Source organism: Ctenopharyngodon idella, chromosome 9 (genome assembly GCF_019924925.1).
Source record: "Ctenopharyngodon idella isolate HZGC_01 chromosome 9, HZGC01, whole genome shotgun sequence".
Taxonomy (NCBI): Eukaryota; Metazoa; Chordata; class Actinopteri; order Cypriniformes; family Xenocyprididae; genus Ctenopharyngodon; species Ctenopharyngodon idella.
The window spans coordinates 21,566,957-21,592,182 of record NC_067228.1 but is presented as its reverse complement, the minus strand read 5'-3'; the positions used below and the strand labels follow the sequence as shown (position 1 = coordinate 21,592,182).

Genomic DNA, 25,226 nt, shown 5'->3' with positions numbered 1-25,226 from the left:
ACCTGCATGATGTGCTTTTCAAGGAACAGAATTTCAGGCATCATTAGACCACTAAACGTGTGGAGCAGTGTGCTAGATCATGTAAGGGAAAGAAAACTGAATAAATGTGCATTGTGACTCATTATACATCTTCCATCATTTCACCAGTAGGTGGTGACAATTAACTATCGAAATTGAACCGATTTGTTCAAACACCCCGATTTATTCAGCAACAAATTACGTAGCTTGTGAGTCATTGAATTGTTCACTCAGGTGATTCATTCAAACACATTGATTAATTCAGGAACGAAACCACTGCTCTGTGTTGCTCTGAGTGCAGCGGTTGTGCTGATGCTTCATTTGGAAGCAACTTGGTGGAGCAAAAACAGACAAGGTAAAGGCTGGGTCTCACAGAATGTGTTTTTACATACAAGACGCATGGACAGTGTAAAGGAAAATGAATGCAGGATTACTGTAATAGAAATGCTACTCTAGTATAGATATTGCATCTTTCCCTTGCTACTAGGGAATTTAAATTACCTGGAAATTCATTAATTAAGACTTGGGTCTTCATACAAAAATGCAGTTAACCCTAACCCTGAAAACATTCAGACTGTGTATGAGGAAGTCTGAGTCACCATACTAGTAATAAAGAGGATTTACATTTCATTAGGAGAAAAGGCCAGAATAGTCTGTAAAATCAAAGTGTTCTTGCACTCTAAAGAGTTAAAGGGATAGTTCACCCCCAAAAATGTCAATTCATTCATTATTTACTCACAAAAGTTGATATTTTCAACAGTTTTGTTCATACAATGAAAGTCAGTGGGGTCCACAACAACTCCACTGACTTTCATTGTTTGGACAAAAAGACATTTTTCAAAACATCTTAGATAATACTGGAGTTAGCTTCATACCCCTCAAGTATTATCCATACATCCAGCCCACAAATCAATTTTCACTTTCTGCTCTTTGGTTTTGCCTTTAACATTAACCTGAAGTTCTCTAAAGGACAGAGGTGTAAAGTACTTGAGTAAAAGTAATTAGTTACTGTACTTAAGTATCTTTTTGGCTACTTTGTAGTTGTACTGAGTATCAAAGATATTGGCAACTTTTACTCTCTATTTGACTTCATTCAAGTAAATGTACTTTTTACTCCACTACATTTGTGATGAGTAATGCAATTACAAATTACATTTTTCATGGCAGCTAGCTTTTTCTGCAGCAGTTTGTTTCTGATATAAAGAAGCGATATCGCCATCTAAGGGCATTGAAGGTACTATATCTTGTGCATTTTGCCTTTACTCACCCAAAACTTGTCAACAAGGATACTTTATGTGAATGTGAGTGCATTAGCAGGTAGATGCTGATCGCAGATGTCGACTGCAGCTGGTGATGAGGCTCAAACCAGCACATACAGTAGACTTTTACTATTTATTTTACTTAACATTGTTTTATTTATCCGCTATATTGACAAGACCGTTTTGAAGGATATTGGTTTACTTATGGCTTTTCTGTGCACTTGAGCTGTAGACGTTTAAAAGGTTGCTGTGTTGACCTTGATTTATTGCAATATTGAGGTGTTCAGTTTTATTTTGATCTTAGAAAATAAACTTGATTTCTCATCTTACAAATCAGTTGTTTCTTATTTTCACTGGCATGTGCATCTCTGAGCCTACATTCAGCATGAGTAAAATACTTAAGTACTGTTAAAATCAGATACTTTAAGATTTTTACTCAAGTCGTATTGTAATTGGTTACTTGTAACTTGTAGTGGAGTCATTTTTGATGTAAGGTATCAGTACTTTTACTCAAGTGTGGTTTTCAGGTACTCTTTACACCTCTGCTTAAGGATTATTAAAAGGTAACCAAGCAGGCCCCAAAAAAGTACTGGATCAATTTGGACACTTACATCACACTTAAAATGCCTAATCAGCTGGTCTCAAAGTGATTTTTCCATAGACTGTAAAAAAAGATGGACAGCGCAACTTCACTCTCTTCCATTGTAGTAAGTGAAGCCACCAGTGTGCTAATATGGCGCTGACATCTTGAGTCTCAAGTCTGCGCATAATGAACTTGGAGCCTGAATCTGCGATGTAGTGAGCGCGAAGTGGAGCCGTGATATCAAGGTCCCGCCCACACTCAGGCAGAATCATTTAATACTGCAGAACAACTCATTATGTCGGTGTGAAATAAACAGTTCTGGAAATGTAGAAACTAAAGTTAAAGCTCCAATCTCCTCCCGAAGATCCAGAAAAAAAGTCTGTTGGTGCTTCAGTGACTACTTCGCTCAGAGAAGCTGTCAGTCTCAGCTGTCAATCGTGACGTCAAAACCCGCGTTTTTATAGCATCAAATGACTAACTAAAAACAAACTTAAAGAACGAACACTTAAACTAACATCAGCGTGATAAAAACTGCCTAAAATGACAAACTATCTTTAGAAAAAACATATTTGATGTGTAATTTGACTGTTTAGTTTGTCTCACGTCCCATTACATTACATGGAGAGGGTGGGGTTTATGACCTTTACTGCATCCAGCCACCTGGGGGCGATCGAGACGCTTTGGCTTCACTTTTCAGGACTCGTGTGGCACGCTTGGATTTTTCAGTGTCTTTTTTATTTTTTTTTTATTTATATAAAGTTTGAACTTATTTTAACTTGAGCCCTTTAATGAATGCATTCTCATTCGTGAGATGCTGCAAAAGACAAGAGCACAGCGGTCAAAGACTAAAACATGTTCTGTGTGAACAGCCACTACAGTAACTGTTAATATTGTTTTTAAAATGAAAGTTACTACATATTAAAGAGGTCATTAAATGAAAAAAAATCTAAATGTCCTTGATATTTACACACATAAGAGGTTACTCTACTATAAAAAACATACTGCAAGTTTCATACCACAAATCCGACTCTCTAGTTTAAAATAAATTATTTTTCACCCTTCTGAAATTGCCTTACTTTAAATCACCCCATTTGTGACATCACGATTTTCCACTACACGTCCCTTAACAAGCAAATCAAGTGCTCTTAACAACATGTCTGTCCATCAAGTCACAAGAGCAATAATGCTTTGACGGTAAGATGTCAAGTAGGACCGTCTGATGTTGTTCTGTCCCTGGATGTAGACAAACTGCAAGACACAGTATGGCTGTGATCACCTGCTGTGGATTTGATCATATTAAAGACGTTTGATAACGTAGCCAAGCCAAAGACTAATCATGTCAATTACCGTTGTGTCCGACGTAGAGAACAATACATAAAACGCATTACCATACTGATACATCAACTTGTATCAGTTTCAGTATTTCCACTTTCCATTGTGCAGCATTTACTACAGTAAAGTTAACAGAGTGGATCTCTGAGCTGGTGTGAGTGAGTGGAGGCGGTGCTAATTTGCATATTCATGCATCCGTGTATACTAAATGAAGCAACAGTGAGATTTATTCAAACTATTTTAAGGCATGAAGAAATTATTTTCACCGAAATGGGTAATTTGGGTGATCAAAGATGAGTTTAAAGGGCTAACATTATTGACTACAGGGAGACTTTAAATAATATTTTTGCCTTCAATTAAACCAGTTCAATTAGATATTAGTGCATGAAGGACATTTTTAGATTGCTTGACAAAACAGTTTGTTCACCAGTGGCCATCATTTCTTTAATGTTACTCGCTAATTCTGTTCAAACAAGCTGAACTAGTATAAATGTTTCTGCCTGTGTCTTAACCAGTCACAGATCCGTACGTTTGCAGGTTTCTTTCAGTGTTGTGTGCTGTTCCGCTGGGAATATAGATCTCAGGTAGAGGCACAGAGAGCCTAAACGCGACACTCCTGAGGTTGCATCTCAATGAGCTGTGAGAGAGCACACAGCTGTAATGATAAACAGAGCCAAAGCTGCTGCTGGGCTTTTGCTTTTATACGCTATCGAGGCATTTCTCCTTCAAAGGGAGCTGGTTTGTTTTCAGAAATGAAAGGGTCATGTACTCAGTATGTTTAGATATTGAAGGAAATGCCTCATGCTGAGGGAGTGGTGTTGAAATAGACATGCTGGTATTCAATTTGATTGTTTTCTCTCTAGCAAGGTATTGATATACTGTATGTGTATTATAATTTGCCTGTAGAGTTTGAAGCTGAAAAAAGTCTGCATTGCGTTGTTTCTGAGTTCACTTATAGCCCAACATATATATACAAAAGACTGTGTGTCAATCTGAATATTTGGCAATAAACATAAAACATATTGTTTTGTACTTACCAATGATTATAAGTCAGCAGTTTTATATTGTACATCCATTTTTGATTTGATTACATCCTTCGTGGTGCTTCATGGGAGTAGTACATTCCCTCATAAAACAATAAGCACAGTCTTGCACTTTTCTTGTTCTCTATTTATCAACATAGATAGGACTGCTGGGCTAACGTCATGTCAAAAAAGTAATATTCACAAGTTTTATAATATGTCCCCCCCCAATGTTCTGATTGTTTCTGTTGGCACTGATTTTCATCCAGCTGTTTTGTATATGGTTTTGCAAAAGTGTTTTTTTTTTTTTTTTTTTTTTTTTTTATATAAAGATGCAGTCTATAAATACATCCCAGTGGGTCTCGTTCCTGCAAAACCACAAACAGTGTGAAACAAACAGAATTAGAAAGGGTACTGTTTTCCTCCATTATAAAACAACAACGCTATTAGTGTAACAAAAATAATGCAGTTACCACACGTCTGTGAAAGAGCACATCATCTGAAAAGTAGTTGTCTTATGTATTTGTGTACAAACATATGATAAACCTCTTGACGAGCAAATTCATTTTAGTGACATTATTATTAGATTGCAGAGGAGTAAACAATTTTCCAGATGCAAACTATATACAGTATATATATATATATATATATATATATATATATATACTGTACACATACAGTCACGTTGGGCCAGGCAGACAAAGATGATGGAAGAGCATTGATTAATATTCTTTGGGAATCTGCAGAACTTTTTGTGAAGTTGCAAGGCCCATGTGGAATGTACACAGATTCCATGTGTGCCTGAATATAACTTGTCTGACACATGATGTGAAAGAGTTCACACCGTACAACTCTCTACAATGCAAGTAAATCGCTCGCATATGTGACTAAATCTTGACTGTGGGCAACTAAATAATGTCTATCATTAGGAATTGTCTAATAAATTCTTAGATTTTACTCGCCTGTCTGTGTGTTGAGGCTAAGTATAAGTTTAGCATAGATATATTTTCACTCGCTGAACACTCTGACTGTGTTTGAGAGGTTCGCTCTCAGTCATGTGGTCTTTACTGTTTCAATTCAGCTCAGTGGATGCGCAGTGTACCTGTATTTGACGTACCGCAAACTCTAGTGTGAAGGCGCAGGACACACTGTCGCTTAGCTGAGAGCGCTGTTTCTCACTCACATTCAAAGAGAATCACGCAGAATCAAAGTGCTACATGTAAACGATATTCTTTGTTGTATTTTCCTGTCAAAATAAAGGAGTTCATTTGAAATTATTATGCTTTTAAGAACAAACAGAGGATATGCCGGTTTCTCCGGTAGTGGGCAGAAATAATGCGCAAACGGAAATCTCATTGGCTGGTGCTCATCTGTTACCATCTCTGTTTTGATTTCAGCAAATCAGTTCGAGTGAATGCTGACAACATGATTAATATTCATGAACCCATCAGCTCATCAATCCTTAGTGCTTTGTATATTGTTATTAGTAGTACAATTAGTAGTACTATTATTATCTTTTAATAATAATTACTATTATCTATTACTATTATCTATTTTTTTTTTTATAGAAAAATTGAATGGCCAACAATATCTTAAGCACCACCACCAGTCCTAAGTTCAGTTAAAATGACAAATATGATTCATACATGGTTACCAAGTGTTAGTTCTAATTACTAAAGTTCTATCATTAAATAGAACTTGATTATCATAATATCATAATATAATGCTTGACCGCCTGATGTTAAGAGTGTAAGTTCACATATTTAAAAAGCTGTGCCATTTTACAAAGATAAGCTGATTTAATGGAATCATATGTAAATAAAATAGTATATCAGTCTGGCGAGTAAACGGAAAAATTTACTAGCCAATGGCGATTCTTTTGCTAAGGTGTGCATAGAGGGTTGACGTACAGTGAGGTTTTTTTTTTTTTTTTTTTTTTTTGTCACTCAGTAAGTGTAACACATTTGTGGAAGTCATGGACTTTTGACATATTCTGAGTGCTGTGAGTGCGAGTGGGGTGCTGTGAGTGAAAGTTCTCTTTTTCTTTCTCATTGCTGCGTTTATCCTTATCTATAGTTGTCTACTTTTGTATCTTGCTGTTTTTTCGGGCCACGTACTATCCGTTTTTTTTGAGGAAGCATGTCGGCCCCACACGGACAGGTTTTGAGCTCGCTTACACAGCGTCACGCTGTTAAGGTGGCGTCCGCGGTGGGTGTGGAAGAGCGCTGTTTGGCCATTGGAGAGGTTGTGGGGCATGAGAGTGTTTTATCTGCCTCCAGAATGAATAGTGCCGCTGTAGTGTTCCTTGACAGTGTTGATAAAGCCAATGAATTAGTTGAGCACAGAATATTTGTTAGCGATGAACTTGTCCCCGTTCTTCCCCTTGCGTTGCCAGCTAAGCGAGTTACTTTGTCAAACGTTCCACCTTTTGTGAGCGATGACATTTTAACTCAGGCTTTATCCAGGTATGGTAAATAGGTTTCTCTAATTAAAAAAATGCCAATCAGTTGTGAATCGCCTCTGTTGAAACATATGATTTCCTTTAGACGCTTTGCTTACGTTGTTATTAAGGATGATGATGAGCTTGACTTGACACTGAATTTCAATTTCTACCACAAAGATGAAGTGTTTTGGCTGTGGTAAATTTGAGCATTAAATTCGTAATTGTCCTGACAAAATTTCAGAAAAAGAGTCAAATGTAGTGAACCTGATTTCTGAGAGTGGTGATGTGGCTGGTGTTGCTGGCACGGCTGAGGCGGCATCGCTGGGGATGAGCTCAGAGGCTACTGGTGTTCCCGGTGAGGCTGTTGCTGGGTCGAGCTCGCCACATCAGCTCTCACGTATGGCCCATGTTGAAACACATTCAGATGCTGGTGTAAATGACTTAGCGAGTGTGGCACAGGGTTCTGAAAACAAAAGGCAACATGGTAGCGTTTCATTGAATACTGCAGTTCTTTTGCAAGAAACGTGAGGTCGATTGTGTTGGAATGAAATTCTTTTTATTCATTGCAACAGTGGTGGGATTTTGGCAAGGTCCAGATAAGGCAGTTTACTCAACAGTATACTCACAACGTCACTAAAGAGTTGAATCAGTCCTTGGAGGTTTTGGAAAAAGAAATAATTGAATCCCTGAAATTGGCTCAGTCTACTGGTGAACGTCATTTTTTAGAAGCATGCTCTAAGAAGAAGGCTCAGTTAGCAGATCTACTGGCGTATAAAACACGGGGCTCTGGTCCGTTCACGTTTTCAAAGCATTGATCAGATGGATGTACCATTCAAATACTTTTCAGCATGGAAAAGAAGAATGGGCAGAAACATTTTTTTTATGCACTGCGCTCTGAAGATGGAGTGTTAATGTCAGCTCCTGCCGATATTCGTAGGAGAGCAGTCACTTTTGATCAAAATCTTTATAGTAGTGAGATTAAGCCAGGGTGTTGTTTGGAAAGTGTTTTCCTTGACAACTTACCAAAAGTCTCAGAAGAGGGTAATGAGGTCCTTTCGGGAGTGTTGACCCCGGGAGAGCTTCATAAGGCCCTGCAAAGTATGGAGTCTGGAAGGGCACCAGGAGTGGATGGCCTCCCAGTTGACTTCTGTAAGGCTTTTTGGTTGGAGTTGGGAGCGGATCTGCTGGAGGTACTTAATGACAGCTTGTCGGAGGACTGGTTGCCGTTGAGTTGCCGAAGAGCAGTAATCACTCTTATTTCAAAAAAGGGGGACCTTACTGATATAAAGAACTGGTGCCCTGTCTCATTACTTTGTAGTGACTACAAAATGCTTTCCAAAGCATTGGCTAATAGATTGGCTGGAGTGCTGGATCAGGTTAACCATCCGAATCAGACGTATTGTGTCCCCAGTAGATCTATTTTTGATAATGTTTCTTTAATTCGAGACATTTTTCATGTCTCTAATTTGTTAAAGTTAGATTGTGGTTTGTTGGCTTTAGATCAGGAGAAGGCCTTCGACCGAGTTGAGCACTGGAATATATTAGTGGAATATTTTAACAGCTTTTGGTTTTTGTCAAAAATTTGTGGACATGATCTATAGTGATGTTGAGAGTACACCAAATAAAATAAATGGTGGTTTATGTGCTCCTTTTCAGGTTCTTAGAGGTATTAGACAAGGTTGTTCCTTGTCTGGAATGTTGTACTCGTTGGCTATTGACCCGCTACTTCAACAAATAAGAAATAATTTATGTGGCTTGTGTTTAACAAATTGTAACAATAATGTTCGTTTGTCAGCTTATGCTGATGATATTGTAGTAATAATCACTAGACAAAGTGATGTACAGATTTTGCTGAATCTATTTGAAGATTTTAGAGTGCTGTCTTCTGCTAAGATAAATTGTAAAAAAAAGTGAAGCTGTATTGTTAGGACAATGGACTGATGGAAAACCTTGCCTTCCTGATGGATTGTGTTGGAGCAGGGGAGGTATAAAATATTTAGGAGTTTATTTGTGAGATGACAGTGTATTACAGAAAAATTGGGAGGGGGTGTTGGACAAAGTCAAAGGGCGCTTGGATAAATGGAAACGGTTACCGAACATGTCGTATAGAGGGGAACTCTCATTGTCAACAATCTAGTGGCGTCGTCTCTTTGGCATAGATTGGCATGTGTTGACCCTTCGAAACAATTTTTAGCTGAAGTTCAAGCAGTTCTTGTGAATTTATTTTGGAACAAATTATATCGGGTCCCACAGAGTGTTTTATACCTCCCCAAGGAAGGAAACTTGCAAAGTAGAACTGCTGCCTTTCGTTTACAGTTCCTACAACGTCTTTTGGACGGTTCAACAGATTGCAGCTGGCGTGCTGGACCACTTGTTGAAAGATTTCTTTACAGGGGGTAGTACTCCTGATATTGAGGATCCTTTTCCCCGTTTAGTTGTTAAACCTTTTCTTGATGAGAGTTTTTTTTTTTTTTTTTCATGTGATTCTTTGTGCTTGGATTTCTTGTCATGTGTAGGAAAAAAGCTGTATAGAACCTGTGTTTTAGTGTGTAATAAGCTGTTTAATAGAAAATTTGAAACACCATGCCGTTCTGTTCTTAAACTGAGCAACAATGTAAAACCTGAATGGAGATTTTTATATAAACCACCATTATCAAAGAGGGTAGTGTGAATTCTTTTATTTCAGTGTTGAATCCAGAAGTCAGTCCTGAATGCCCTTTCTGTATGCAAAGAGAAACTGTTTTTCATGCTTTTATGTATTGTGCTAGATTAGAACCTTTATTTTTGAAGTTAAAAGGATTGTTTTGTAAGTTTAATGTAGGGCTGCACGATTAATCGTATTTTAATCGCGATAACGATATCTGCTTCTCTCAATTGATTACAAATAATCGTCATGATATTGGTCCGCTCATTATTTATCCTGAAAACGTGTTTTTGTTTGGGATATGCTTGTTATTGCCAGATGCAAAGAGCTTAAATCCTCCAAATAGAGCTTTTCCCTTAAAAAGATATACTGTCTTCCCGGTGTTTTACTTAATCTGTGCAATCTGGCAACTCTGTGCACGCGCTCCCTCTAAATGCGGAAGAAGCGCTGACGATCTGAAAACAAACGTGCGCTGGAGTTTAGCGATCTCCACAGCGAAATTCTGCTTCAATGAAAGTGTCATGCAGCCAGTCTTTGTTTCTTCACAAGCCACTTGTACTATTTGTGACTAAATCTGCCATGGTCAAACCTCAGCAATTAATTTCAACAAATGCAACATGGATCTCCACCTTACTGTTTGCAGAATGCACTTTTGCAACCTATGTGACAATTCAATCGGGAAAATGAACACAATTTTGAATTATTGGAAATAATATTAGGAGTTTCGCCATTTTATCTTTTGAAGTTCCTAAGGTTTTACCAGTTTTCATAATGTTAATTTGTTGATTATATCATATATCGCCACTGGGACATTTATTTATATATAGGCTATATCAAAAAGCATCGTTCTTTGCTTTACGAAATTGCAGGGCAATCTGAATCTGTTTTGTCTCATTTGCAAACGAATTGTGTTGCTTTTAAATCTAATGTGAATACAGATTACAAAGCACTCACCAAAACCATGTGTTTTGTATTGATTTACCATCTAACGAAGTTATCATAGTTGGTTAAATGAAGTTGGTGTGCCACCTACAGGCCTTTTGGGTGAAGTGTAGGTTGGTAAAGAACGTGCAAAATGGCCATAACTACATTACCCTTTTTTATAGAATAATCGTGATAAATAATCGTGATTATGATTTTGAGCAAAATAATCGTGATTATCAGTTTAACCATTATCGTGCAGCCCTAGTTTAATGAAGATATTTCTATAGAGACCGTCATTTGGGTTTTAAATATATTTTCAGAAAAAAAAAGTTTTATCTGTCAACTGTTGAATTTTGTTGTAGGACAAGCTAAATTGGCTATGTATATTAGCCGGAAAAACAAGATTGAACAAAAGTCTAGTGATGATGTTATTTTGTGCTTTTTGTCTTTAAATAAATAGAGAGTGTTGATTGATTTTCAGTTTTATAAAACAATGAAAGTTCTTCCCACTTTTGAGCAAACATGGTGCAGTCATGGTGCTTTGTGTGCAGTATGTGAAGGTGATTTGGTTTTTACTTTAGAATTTTAAGATGCTTCATTATTTTTTTCTTTCCTAATGCGTAATTTGTTGAGTGTATTTTTTTTTTTTTTTTTTTTTTTTTTTTTTTTTAACCCTGTTGTAAAGGGTTATAGAATATATGTAATAAAGCTTTTTTCAAAATCAAATCTCTCTCTCTCTCTCTCTCTGTTCTTAGTCCAGTGAGGCTTGTCCTCTAAAACAACCTCATTAGAACCCAATTATAGCAGCTGTACATGAGGATTTTGTTTGCATGGTTTACACGTTTTTACATGTACTTTGCATTTAAAGTTGCGATCACAAGCAGATGGTAGCTGCAGAGAAACACCTTAGTGTGAAGCTATATCTGAAATTAATTCTTGTACTGCTCAATTTGCAATTAGTTTGCATTGTTAGGTGATGTAATTCATCACCCAGCAACACTCTCAGCTTTATCTGTTTTAAATGATGTCATTCCAAAGTTAGTTTTAAATCTTATCCAATCCAATCAATGGTCTAAGACAGGAGTAGACTGTCTGGTTTCAGTAAAGTTGCATACTCATTGTAATGCATATAGAGAACATGAAGTCCATTATGTCTTTTAAAACTTCCCTCCTTCTGACTTTGCAAGGTCAGATACCCAAAGGTATATAAAAAGCTGAAGTCTTGAAAGTCCCAGACTTTACCCTTATATTCTGTTCTGACTGACTTTACTGATTTTATACTTCATAACTTTTCCTAATCTAATAAAACTATGAATAATGCTCCAATAACATCCTTCATTAAAAAAAACTGTTACATATACATGAATAAATGTGTTTTTAATAAAGTTGAAATAGTGTAATATTTATGAATTTGATTATGTACTTATCCATTTCATTGTGAGTGCTGTGCGCTTGCAGAGAGAGTCATGGTCTACTAGGGGTGTAACGGTACATGTATTCATCCAAAACTGTACGGTACGGATGTTGCGGTTCGGTTCATGCAGTTAGTCGACCAATACAGTCAGTCACAGGGGATCCACACTCCAATCCAGAAAGGGGCATGCGTGGTAATGCAACACTGTTTGCTAACCACCAAAACAGGAAAAAGAGCAGAAGAAGAACGGCGCATGTGCGAATGACCGCTTGAAAACAAGTCCTCTAAATGCATGCACGTGTCAAATGCGTCTTTCTGTGCTCGTGAACAAAGGAGTATACTAAGGCTTGCGCTCTCAACTGTGCGCAAAACGAAACCGAATGTCAAATTCGGCATAGGAGGGTTGGGCTTCAGCGTTGAATGTTTAAATATAGTTTAAGTGGAGCAAATTGTAACACTCCTAAAGTTTTATTTTTTATTATTCTGTTTATTTTGTACTTTTATAAGATACAAGATGCTACAAGATGCTTTTCAGTTTTGTAGCTGATTGTGACCAGATACCTTTTGTTTTTTTATCAACCCTGCAAAAAAAAAAAAAAAAAAAAACCTACGCAAGAGTGCATTTTGTTTACTTCTTAGTGCTTAAAAGGAGGCTGTACTGTACCAGCTACCTCAGGGGGGACTAAATGCCACTAGGTGGAACAAACTGTAATTTGCACTACTGTCTGTTCATAATAAATGAAAAGAAACCTAGCATTGTGGATTTGTTGCTTTTTCCGGTAACACTTTAGTTTAGAGTCCAATTTTCTCTAATAACTACTTGCTTAATAGCATGCATATTACTAAGATATTGGCTTTTTATTACTTACAAAGCACATATGTCTTATTCTACATGACCTTACTCTACATCCCTTAAAAACTAAAGTGTGGTCATTTTTCCTGTTGTACCGAAATCGTACAGAACCGTGACTTCTGTGTACCATTGATTTTGTCACACCTCGTAGTTGTCGCATCTGATGTGGACTGTAGACAAACAAATTGCTTGTCGCCGGAATCTTATCGCATTGCGTCTGGTTAGGATATAGTGTTAGGAATCGAACTCCCAGTTTTGATGTTGCATGTGCATGTTCTACCAGCTTCAGTAACCAAAGATCTAATACAGGACATGGACAGGACATGTATATTAAGCAAGAATCACAACCTGAGGAACACATTAAACAGCTAGGAATTAACTGAAATAAAATTTATTTATCTTTTAATTATAATTTCTTCAAAGATCTTTAAAAGATTCTTTGAATAAGTTCTCTGTAATTGGAATGAAAAGGGACATATACTATTGCAGATATAAGGGGCACTGCAACATAAATGGCAGGGTAATTTATTCCTCCCTTTTGCATTCGATTCCCCAAGATGTCATGAGGAAAGATAGCAGCTCCTTTTTTTATCACTCTAATGACCTTAAAGTGCCATCATACGTGGCTCTATTACTAGTGACAAGTGTAAATTACGCTGTCAATCTTCTCATTGTTAAAGATCATGTTATCTTTCCATTTTAAATGCATTTCAAGCCATTTCAATAGCCGCAGAAAACGGTCACATTTTGATCTGTCCAACTCTGCAAATACTGTATGTTATTTTCAGATGCCAGAGTTCAGGCACTGCAAGCTCAACGGTGACATTTTTTCGCTCAAGTAATAACCTGTAATTTCTACAGACTATTTTTGCTTCTTCCGTTTTGCTTAGTTGTTTGTTTGTTTTGCTCATTTGTGCTTTGAGAATACAAAGAATCTACTATGAATGTGGTGTCATGAATGATTTACATCAAGAGTTGACCCCGTCTCCCAATGCATGATTTTATTTGCTTCAAATCCTAGTAGATGAGGAATGAGTGATGAAAGATTTCAGGCTTTCAGGCTCTGGATCTTGTCATGAGTTGTCAGATGATTCTACGCTGACAAGAGTTTGCTGTAAATAAACATGTTTGTCTGTGTGTCTCTTATAGGCTTGCCGTTTTTGCACTATGCAAAATGCGGCATATTTCTCTCAGCATGCAGCTGGTGCTGCCAAAGCGCCGTCTGTCCCAAATTACAGAGTATCTTCTTAAATGTCTTGTCTCAGCTTTTGTCATGTATCAGGAACTGACTTCTATAGAGTCGATGCTCTTTCTCCTCACAGCAGGCTTCAGCTTAACATGTACATCTTTTAAATTCATCTATCGTATAAGCTGCTCTAAAACACCCAGCTTCATAAACACCACCATTTCCCAGAGCTGTGGTTTATTCATATAGCATACACTGCAAACATATACAGCATACACAACAATTTTTGCCTTATTCGATACCTAAAAATGAATCTCATTGGTGTATCCAAGAGTTAAATTGGGACTGAGAGATCTGGAGCGGTGTTGTGGCACTTTATTTTAATAAAAGAATAAATACAAATGGCAATTTTTTTTAAACATTAATACTTTTATTCAGTAGGCATGTGTTAAGTTGTTCAAAAGTAGCAGTAAAGACTGGTATAATTGTTACAAATCATTTTTTTTTTTTTAGTCAAATATAGCTGCAATTTAGATGTTTCCACATTTTAGAGGTGGTTTAAAAGCATTCAACAGGAATATTCAGTGCCCGTCAGTACACTTACATGGTTTTCTTCACTCTGTGTCTGTATATGACATACTGTACAGTAACACCCCCTCTTCCTTTCCCCGAGATGTAGAGGGTTTTTTTTCCTCCTTTCTCCTCTGGACTCTATCTGTCTCCCGGTGCGCTCTTGCTGTTGTGGTGCCACAAATCTTATTTAGAGCAAGATGAAGGTGCATGTCCCATCTTATGCATGGAAGCTGTGAAGAACTCCATTTATCTTCTTCCCCAAACACTGAAGAATGCCAGTGCAGCGTCTGTCCCTGTCTAATGGCTCTGGAGATAACACCTGGCTCCAGCAGTGGCTGACACCTCTGTTTTTCTCCACAAGAAAGAGGCAACAGGAATAGGAAAGTCAAAGGGAGTGATTATCACATGCCTTGTTGTAGGAAGCACTGTTGACGGCAAAATCATCATATTTATCAGAGTGTATGTTCACCTGAAAACCATTCAGTTCTACATTCAGCATGGAATTTTGTGAGTTTGTATTTTGTCAAATAGAAAAAGAAGCCAGAGTGAATTCAATACACAGGTTTACTACTTTAACGCGCAATATTTCAGCGCAAAAATAACCACTATAACCACCTACAATCCAACTAGTTCATATTTAAATTTAAAGGGTTAGTTCACCCAAAAATTAAAATTCTGTCATTAATTACTCACCCTCATGTCGTTCCACACCCATAAGACCTTCGTTCATCTTCAGAATACAAATTAAGATGTTTTTGATCAAATCCGATGGCTCAGTGAGGCCTGCATTGACAGCAAGATAATTAACACTTTCAGATGCCCAGAAAGCTATTAAAGACATATTTAAAACCGTTCATGTGACTACAGTCGTTCAACCTTAATGTTATGAATCGACAAGAATACTTTTTGTGCACCAAAAAAACAAAATAACGGCTTTATTTAACAATATCTAGTGATGGCCGATTTCAAAACACTGCTTCATGAAGCTTCGAAGCTTTACGAATCTTTTTTCGAATCAGTGGTTCGGAGCGTGCATCAAACTGCCAAAGTCACGCCCCCCACTGGTGAACCTTTAAAATCGAAACACTTATGACATAACGAAGCCTCGTTTACTGAAATCACGCGATTTTGGCAGTTTGAACCTGTTAATTATGCTTAATATTGATTGACTTATTGACAGAAGCAAGCACAGTTTGCCTAATTCCATTAACATAATTAAAGCATGATTAAACTTTATATGCATGGATCATTGCCCCCATTCGCAGCCACACTCAAATGTTGCGTCTACAATTTTTGATGTGTTTGTGCTGTTACCTCATTTTTACAGTTCCTTTAGTGAATGGTGCTAAAACAATGCAGACAGCGCATCTATAAAAATCATTCCCCAGTGAATTCCCCCTTAGCGTTGGGAAAAGCACAGATAGCCTGATTTGAACTGCAGTAAAAATGTGATCCTTCCAATGTTATTTCATCTTAACACTCAATTTAAACAAGGTCATTGTAGAATCTCTTGAATTCATAGTGTTGTCACAGTTACTTCACACTGCCTGACAGAGATTTAGACTGTGAATTTTTAGAGAAAGTGACAGACAATCTTCATCTTAATCTCACTGCTGTCATGGAAATCTGCCCACTTACATTTTGGTCTGATTAAGTCCTTTCCTTCATTCAAAATGCGTTTGCCTTTTTTTAGATGCTCATCCTCTCTGGATACATTGTCTTTAGAACTGAAGAGGCTCAGTGACATTGAAAATGAACAAAAACATGTTGTTATCTTGAGCTTACAGTTTGGGTCATTCAAATTTTCCCTCTAGGATTTGTGTCCTTGGTTTCCATTGTTACTTTCTATGTTGTTGTCTTCTCATTGCTTTTTGATAACTTTGGCTTTTTCTCTTTTGCGCTGCCTGTTTTTCCTTCAGTGGCATGTGATACCGGTGTTCCTGATAGCTTTAGAGAAGTGAGAGTGTCTCGTCTCTCAATTAGCCCTCAGCTCGGAGCTTTTTTGTGTCAAGAGTCATTTACACTACAGAAGACATGCAATTACACCTCAGGAATAATATGAGTTTGACTGAGTCTGTCAGTCACTCCAGCGGCAAGCCTGTATCTCTCTGCTCTCTGTGTAAGAGCAAAACTTTGGCAAGCAGGTTTTTAAAGATACAGTAGTACAAAACATACAACAAAACTGTTGTATTGATTGGTTAGTGAATGCACACAAAAGTATAGGTTAATTTCTTTTATAGAAAAAAATCTCTAGAGAATTTTTTTCTTTTTTATTTATTTATTTTTTTTATTTAATTTTTATTTTATTTTATTATTTTATTTTATTTTTATCATGCAAAAATGTAAATGTCATTTATTAGGTGTGGGAATCTTTAGGCACCTCATGATGTAATCTGATTCCAAAACACTATATATATATATATATATATATATATATATATATATATATATATATATATATATATATATATAATTCTTATTTACTTATAAATGTATTAATACATGTTTTAATTACTTATGTAATTATAATTACTTTTTAAAATATTTACAAATTAAAAAAAAAAAAAAAACTACTAACAACTAATATAAATTTAGAAAAGTAGTTTTCAGGTAGAGCAGAAATATTAGGCTGTTGTCACTTTTAGACTAATGTCTATATGTAAAAGTCTGAAAAGTTTTAAAGATGAAAGTGCACAACAAATAAAGTTATATCCTCCTAAAAGGAATAATCGGTTCTGAAACTCATCGATGCTGAAACGAGTCGTCAGCAATTCCAGTCTCATTTCCTGTTACATATCTTAGCAAAAATGTAACTAATTTGCATAATGCCAGCCTACGGACTTCAGTAGCTGCCCGCGAACGATGTCTACTTTGACCCGCCCTCAAACACTGTAGTTGTAGCTGAGGTCTGGAAGAGTTTGGTTCATGTTGTCGACATGTCGACATGTTTTCAGTGTTGTGAATCCACATGGTATGCACTTCAAAAGGCTGAATCGCGTTGGAATTAATACGGAAAAACTGACGCCATCGTTACTGTTCATATCTCTGTGTATCAAGCGCCGAGGAAGCCTCCAAAGCTGAAATTCAGATATGAACACTGGTCTGGACTGGTCCATCACACCAATCAGAGCAGAGAAGGTTCGCTGAAAGGAGGGCTTTAGAAACTGAATCTTCAGACTAACCGTTTTCAGACTCTGAGAAATGAGGTGATTTGCATTGTATATTATGAGAAAATTAAAGTGTTTTTGACCTTGGGTGTATGTAAACCTATTGTAGCAGACCTTTAAAACAAAATTAGGAGCCTTTAAAATAGCACAATAATGTTCTCCAGTCAAGAGATTCTCTTTCTCAACTTTACTGCTTTTTGATTATTACTGATGACAGCAGGCGATCTAATAAGCTGCATTCACACTAATGCACAGATCTATTTTGACATGACATATATGTTTTGTCCTGTGTGTCTAATCCCCTAAAACATAACTGACTGTTTACATTAATTTTGCATCATAAAAGCAATTTGAGATGCAAGTGCATGAACATTTGAAAGCAGCCGTCTTTCAGTAAGTGAGTTTCATGTCATGTTTTTTTATCTTAAGTATACACATGTTGTATGAGTTGTCAAAATTAACAATTTTCAGAAGCCAAATCACTACTGTATTTTTTTTTTGTATGATATGTTTTTACAGATAATAATAATAATAATAATCTCAGCCTTAATAATTAATTTAACTCTTTTAGAGTTGTCAGTCCTCCAAATGTTGCCATAGAAATGCACATCTGAGAGAAAAACAAAATCAACATCTAATGATTATAGTTGTTCTGAGTAATGCTGTTTTCCACTGATTGGGAAATGAAATGGTATCTCTTCAGTGGCCCTGCAATGGAACAAGTAGGAATCTCCATCGTTTGACTGCATATCAAACAGGACCTGATGCAACAGCTGGTATCACTCTCCATTTCAAAAGAAACAACTCCGTCAATACTGTGATTAATATTCATCATCTATGTGACTGTCCAGTCTTTTTTAGCAGTGTGCATGACAGACTGAAACAAAACCGACAAACAGAAGTGCCCATTCGTTTGCTTCATATTTGCATTAAATCATCCAGTTTTCTTGGAGTGGATATAGAATCTGACTGACTCAAGATTATGAATACTGAAAAGAAACATTAAACAGGTCAACAGTAACTGAGATATTCTTTAAGGACACCTCATTCACCTTTTGAACTGTTGTTGTTTTATGAGATATTCAGTCATTCAGTAGTTAATATATGACAAGATGCTGTAAATCTAAATGAAATATTTAAAACATTTAGCTTCATGTGTTAATTGTTGCCAACATGCCTTTAGTAATGGACATACTCTTCTTTTCAGAATTATTTGATGAATAGAATGTTTAAATGAACAGCATTTATCTGAAATAGAAAGCTTTTTTAACATTATCACTACCGTTCAAAAGTTTGGGGTCTTTTTTTTTTTTTCTTTTTTTTTGGAAAGAAATTAATACTTTTATTCAGCAAGTATGCTTTAAATTGATCAAAAGTGACAGTATAGACATTTATAATGTTGCAAAATCTTTCTATTTCAGATAAATGCTGTTCTTTTGAACTTTCTATTCATCAAATAATCCTGAAAAAAATTGTACACAACTGTTTTCAACATTGATAATAATAAACGTTTCTTGAGCAGCAAATCATCATATTAGAATGATTTCAGAAGGATCATGTGATCCTGGAGTAATGATGCTGAAAATTCAGTTTTGACATCACAGGAATAAATTGCATTTTAAAATGTATTAAAATAGAAAACAGTTATTTTAAATTGTAAGAATATTTCACAATAAATGAAGCCTTGGTGAGCAGAAGAGACTTTAAAAACATTAAAAAATCTTAGCATTCAAAAACTTTTGACCGGTAGTGTATTTTAGATTCAGGTGATGTTATAGTGGCACAGCTATGTGTGATTGTGTAGTATTTACTTATTTTAATGTTCTCTTCTAGAGTTCCATCTGATTCAGTTCTAAAATCAGATATTTTAATGTTCTCATAAAGTATTTAAATTATTCTTTGCTAATTGCATATGGTTTATTCATGGTTAACAGACCTGCCAACATGTACGCATTTTGCGTAGCGGGTACGCATTTTGACCTCAAAGTACGCTGGTATGATATGTCACTCTAAACTACGCAAAAACCTGGTGGCTCCTCGGTGCACGCGTAGTACTCAAATCTAGCAACAGCAAAAAAAAAAGAGTTTGACCAATCATAGCGCTGGGTTCATTTCCACAAATAGCAAATGGGGATGATTGACAAATGCGTAAGGCCTATGATTAAAATGTACGGAGCCCCGCACATGACATGCAAGAAAAAAAAAAATTGTGCGCATGATACTAATTCGCACATTTTAGTAAATCAAGGGAACAAATTAGTCAATCGTGCGCACGATTTAGTCTACTATTTTTTTTTATTTTTTTTTTTCCTTCATGTCCAGGGCTTCGTAAAAAAGAGACTGCAAATCGACAGCAACACACAAACTCGCTCGATCTCCCTTCCACTCCTGTCGTCTGACTGATTTCTCAAGCGAGGACAGTACTTCTAACTCCTTAAGGTAAACGGGTATAAAATGCTCAAGTAATGCTGAACAATAATTCTAAATAAAATTGATTATGAAAGTGCTGTGGTATGTGGATGACTGACTAGCATGAGTCTGGAGAAACAGGCGATTATTTATTTATTCTCAGTGTGGAGAAACGCCTACATGTGTTATGTTATTGTGTTAATATTAACTAAAATAACTATGTATTGTATTGTATGTATTGTATGAAAACTAGCGCGTTAATTACTTATGGATTTAAAAGTACCGTTGTCTCAGTGCTGCGTGTGCTCTCATAAACACAAATGCCCATGGACATAGAATACGCGGGGGACTTTTAATAAAACGTAAATGTCAGAAAGCATTGATATTCGGCTTGATATTCTTGAATAAGCAATTCGTTTTGCTCTTATTGGTTCTGTCTATTCAGTCAACTGTTTTCTATAAATATGTTTGTATTGGCTAACGTTTATTCAGCGAATGTTTGTCTTGTCTATAATGTGCAATGATCAAATGCAAAGATAGCACATTACAAATAAACACTTTTTTTGTGGGATTTAGTATCATATTTGGATATTGGAATATTAAATTAAGTATTTTAAATGAATCACATATACACAATTTTTTTTACTGTTTTCTAAGGGTTTCTTAATTCTTAAGTTGACTAGTCATTACAAAACCTCTGTTTAAACCACTTTCAGGTTAGTCATAGGGCACATCCCTAATGTAAATAGCCTACTTGAAATTGCAAAAAAAAAAAAATAATAATAATAATAATAATAATTTATATTAAATAATTGAATGCAATTCACTTGTGGTTGTCAGTTTGTATAAGCACACATTATGCAATGCAATATTAATCATGAATTTAAAAAAAAATAGTTTTGAGCAGGTGTGAAATTAGAATTATGAAGATAGATGTGTGTCTTGCATTCTCAAAAATGTGAAAATATATATGACACCCGCAGGTCTGGGTTAAGATACGGTGAATTAAATTATTTTAAGCACACTCACAGAAAGTAATTGTAATATTTTGCTTAAACATGATTCTGGGTGTGAGCTTTTTCTGGATTTGATTTTAGCACTGCGATGCTACATTATAATCACAAGCTGTCACTCTGACTTTGTGAACATACAATTACACTAGAGCTAATTTCCACACTTTATATTTGAACTTACTGACAGACCTGGCAGGAGGAAAAAAGTGCAATTTAAGAGATGTTACTGTTAACAATTCTTGCGTGCACCTCACCTCCAACATCTGGAGTGTTAACTCCATCTGGCTGGATGAGCCTGAGATATTTGTGTTCAGCAGATGAGAGCATCCCTGAGTGTTGCTCCGCAGCTGACTGAACTCCACTCAATTATTAAGTAATTAAACATCAGTCATCAATATTTCTCATCAGTCCAAACAGACACCTGGATGAAATTAAGAGCAGTAAAAGATGGATGGACTACAAGTTTATACCCACATGAGGTGCCGTATATACGAATTCAATAATTAAGCACTCGCTAGACTGAATAAATTAAACACGACAGAATTCAGCATGGAGATATAGTCATGAATAATTTAGTACCTCACATAACAGTTAATTTCGAGTCTCACAATAATTTGCATATTGATGGAACATTTTCAAACTTCTGTTTATTTTAGTAATAAAACACAAGGCATAGTGAACAAGTTTATATAACCTGCAAAAAAAATCAAGCCTCAAATTTAACTTTCCTGTAGCTATACATACATATACATACATGTTTTCATTAGTTCCTGTATTCCTTTGATTTTTCCCACTTTTACTTTGTTGTTATGGTGACAGATTATTAATTTGTTTGGTTCAGCTATGTTTGATTAATTATCTTGTTTGAGTCTGTACTTAACTTCCGTTTTCTCCTCAGTTCACTGTCGGTTGTTATTTGTGTAGTGCACGCTGTTATGCCTGCTGCCTTCTAGTTTAATAAACCTTGTTTATATTTTATAATCCTGTCATCCGTCTTCATCTTCTTCAAACACAGGTATCATATGTATATATATATATCTCTTTGGGAAAAGCGTCTGCCAAGTGCATAAATGTTAATGTAACAAACATCTGAGCGGAAGACATTAAGCTGACAATACCAAAGATTTAGAAAACCAATAGATTTAGAACAGTGTTGAAAAGCCATTTATTTTTTCATTTAAAAAAAAAAAAAATAATAAAAATGTAGATATGTATTCATCTGTATGTGTGTGTAATTTTAATGTATTGATTTTTTAAAGGAGCTTCATAACAATTTTGTTGTAGATCAATGTGAAATGATATTAAAGACAATTCAATTTAATATCGTAAGTAATAGTTTCTGTCAATTTTTTTCAATTATTTACTCACCTCCACTCTTGTCATTTCACTGTTTTTTTTTTTTTTTTTTTTTTTTTTTTTTTTTTGAACTGGAACACAAAAGATTTTTTTTTTTTTTTTTTTTTTTTTTAATTGATTCATTACAATCCTTTGTACAAAATTTCCCTGAAAAAAAAAAAAATAGCATGTGGGTTTGAAACAACATGAAGATGATTTATTATCTCATTGAATAAATCATTTTTGATTAAATTATTCTTTTAGCATGTACGTGGAATAATTTTTTACTTGTAATCATCAAAATGATCATCACACTTGTCTGCAAACTGGTGTGTCAAGCGCACTGCTGATCCATTGATGTAGTTACAAAAGCTGTAATGAATGGGGCGATGCCACTGGCTGTAGGTGAGACCAAAAGAGGGGCAGTGGGATGAGAAGGGTCTGGCCATTGATGGACTGTGTGATTATTCAGCCCTGGAGTTGTAGATCTCTGGAAAGGAACGGTTTGTTGTGTTTGCCGCTGCTCTGTCAGTGTAATCACTCTGAATCACGCTGCTATAAATCACCCGCACAGCACAGCTGGTGCTGAAATAGCCGCACTGGCTGGGATGAGGCTGGGGTGCGGAAACACCTTGTGCTGACCAGGTGCAGTGGATTGAGAGGAGCGAGTGGCTTGTTAGGGATCAGTGATTCACTGATTTTATGAGCTGGCTGTATCATCAACAATCAGCAGCTGTGTGTGTGTGTGTGTGTGTGTGTGTGTGCGCGCAGGTGTAAGTCTAGTTTTACATAGACTTATATCCATACAATGTCTGAACCATTTTGCTCCTTATATTGGCTAAGAAATGGCAAATACATAGACAGACTGTAAGTCTGCATTAGTGGTGGGGAAAGAGTTGTTCACTTACTCTTTCTGCAAGTTAAATTGTAGTACCCCAGTAGGTGTCTACGATTGACTGTTTATGAGGGAATCATTGAATAAATCATTCAGCCCATTCATTCAAAACGCTAATTCATTCAGGAATTAAACAAAGGACTATCAGTTATTGAACATTCACTTAACAGATTCATTCAAAAACCTTGATTCATTCAGTCTTTGAGTGTCATTGTCTCATTCACTCAACTGATTCATTTAAAAATGATAATTCATTCAGTCTTTGAACCTTTGACAAGTACGATCACTGCGGAACATTCAAACCTGCGTTAGCGCTACCGCTGACACAGAGAGAGCAGTTGTCATATAGGATACACACCTAGTCACTTTTTGGTGAAATTCACCGTTTTGAATCAAAATGTTATTCATGTGAATTGTGTAGATCCAAAGGGTTTTTTTTCTCTCACAAGAATCGAAATAGGAATCGTAAATGTTTATATTAAAAAAAAAAAAAAAGAGTAAAAACATAATTATGTCATTAAAAATTTATTATAACGTTATTATACAGTACAAACGTCCTTATGTATAATTTAAATGTAAGTAGACTACAAATCAATTAATTTTATTTTTAATTTACTATTGTAATGATGTACCAACTGGGGTTCCCTGTAGTTTACAGCATTAGTTGAGAGATATTTTTTACTTTGAGGAAATGAGGCATGTACTGTACCTGATAGGCCCCAAATTAATTTATATTTTAAAGTTAATCGAATCGCAAGCTTGTAAATCAAAATGAATCTAATTGTGATATTTGTGTCAATGCAGTTCAATTTCCTCTGGAAAAGCACAAATTTGTATACTGAAGCACTGCCTCTCCCTTTGTTTGCTGACACATGGAATGCGGAATCTAGGTCTTAGGTAGAGTTAAACAACAAAGAGCAATATAAGAAGTGTGCACCCAAGAATTTAATCAATTCTTAACTTGTCCTATGTTTTTTTTTTTTTTTCCTTCTTATTAGGGGATTTAAATACAGTAACAAAACCATATTAAATAAAATAAAATAACGAATTTAAACCATGGTAGAGGCCAAATATGCGAGGTGGGCTATGCACCAGTCACGGGGACACATACACCTCTCACCACATGAAGTGGGTTTGAAGTGTCTGTATTGTAGATATTTGCTCCACTCTTGATCCTTCACTCTGAAATGGGTCTTCAGCGTTACAAACAACCGTGTTGAGTCTGTGCCTGCTTGTTTCTGTATAGCCCCACAAGCTGTAGTTCACACTCTAATGTCTATGAATATGATTCTGAGGTTGAGAGTGTCTGCAGACTGAGAAGGTTATTCATCTGTGGTCTGTGCAGTATATTTGCCTACTGAATTTAAAGGTGATGCTTGGCCTATAATTTTTAAGTTAAAATACTTAACCCATTTACTATGTAGATAAAACTACAAGTAAGCCATTTGTAGGCTGATTCCCCTAGCTATGATGCTTTTTAAACATCCTCACCAGTCCAGTACAGCAACATTGACTTAACCAATAGCGTGTGTTTGGGGCGAAACTATCAGTTTTTGTAAACAGTCATTATTTTTGCAATTTCATTCTGTGATGCTAGTGATTCAGAAATTACACACTTCAGCTTCAAGTGTGAATTTAAAGAACACACCAGCTGCATTCACTAACTGATTCTTGTGGTTTAAAGCTTTATATATGCAGGTACAATAACGAAGGAAAAATCAGTCTTGATCCATTTGTGCATGTGTAGCAAATCTATAGACTCAGTGGAGGGAGTCTGTGGGAGGCATTAAAATGCCTTTAAATGTTGGTATTAGCTTGGCTTCTTTAGGGGAATGAACGTGAAATGATGGTGTTTACATGTTATTAGCTATTTTACACACTTTAGCTAGGAAAAGTGTGTGAGAGATGTTTAATTCCTTCAGTTAAATACATAAACATGGTGATGTGGTAAACCTGTGGTGGTCTTGTGAAAAAAAAACTTAATGATGTGCTCCAGTGAGCTACAATACTATTCAGCAGTTTAGGATGTTGTAGCTGAGTGTGCTGCTTTCCGGCTAACATGGATTTTTTTTTTTTTTTTTTTTATATAAACCTTTTTGTTTACCTTCTATTTTCAGTTTGCATAGATGAGCTTTTAATGTGGCCATCAATTTAGA

At 36.0% G+C, this 25,226-nt stretch overlaps 1 protein-coding gene and 1 long non-coding RNA gene across 4 annotated transcripts in view; one reads left to right on the top strand and one right to left on the bottom strand.

Annotated features, from left to right (window-relative positions):
* Window positions 1-25,226, top strand: part of thsd7ba (thrombospondin, type I, domain containing 7Ba) — a 234,178-nt gene that overhangs the window by 64,403 nt on the left and 144,549 nt on the right. The gene's annotated exons all lie outside the window — the stretch shown is intronic.
* LOC127518452 (uncharacterized) lies at window positions 14,070-16,270 on the bottom strand. The gene is made up of 3 exons (XR_007931561.1): window positions 15,890-16,270; window positions 14,945-15,034; window positions 14,070-14,676 (listed from the first exon to the last, which is right to left on the bottom strand). It is a non-coding gene; the product is annotated as an uncharacterized LOC127518452 (long non-coding RNA).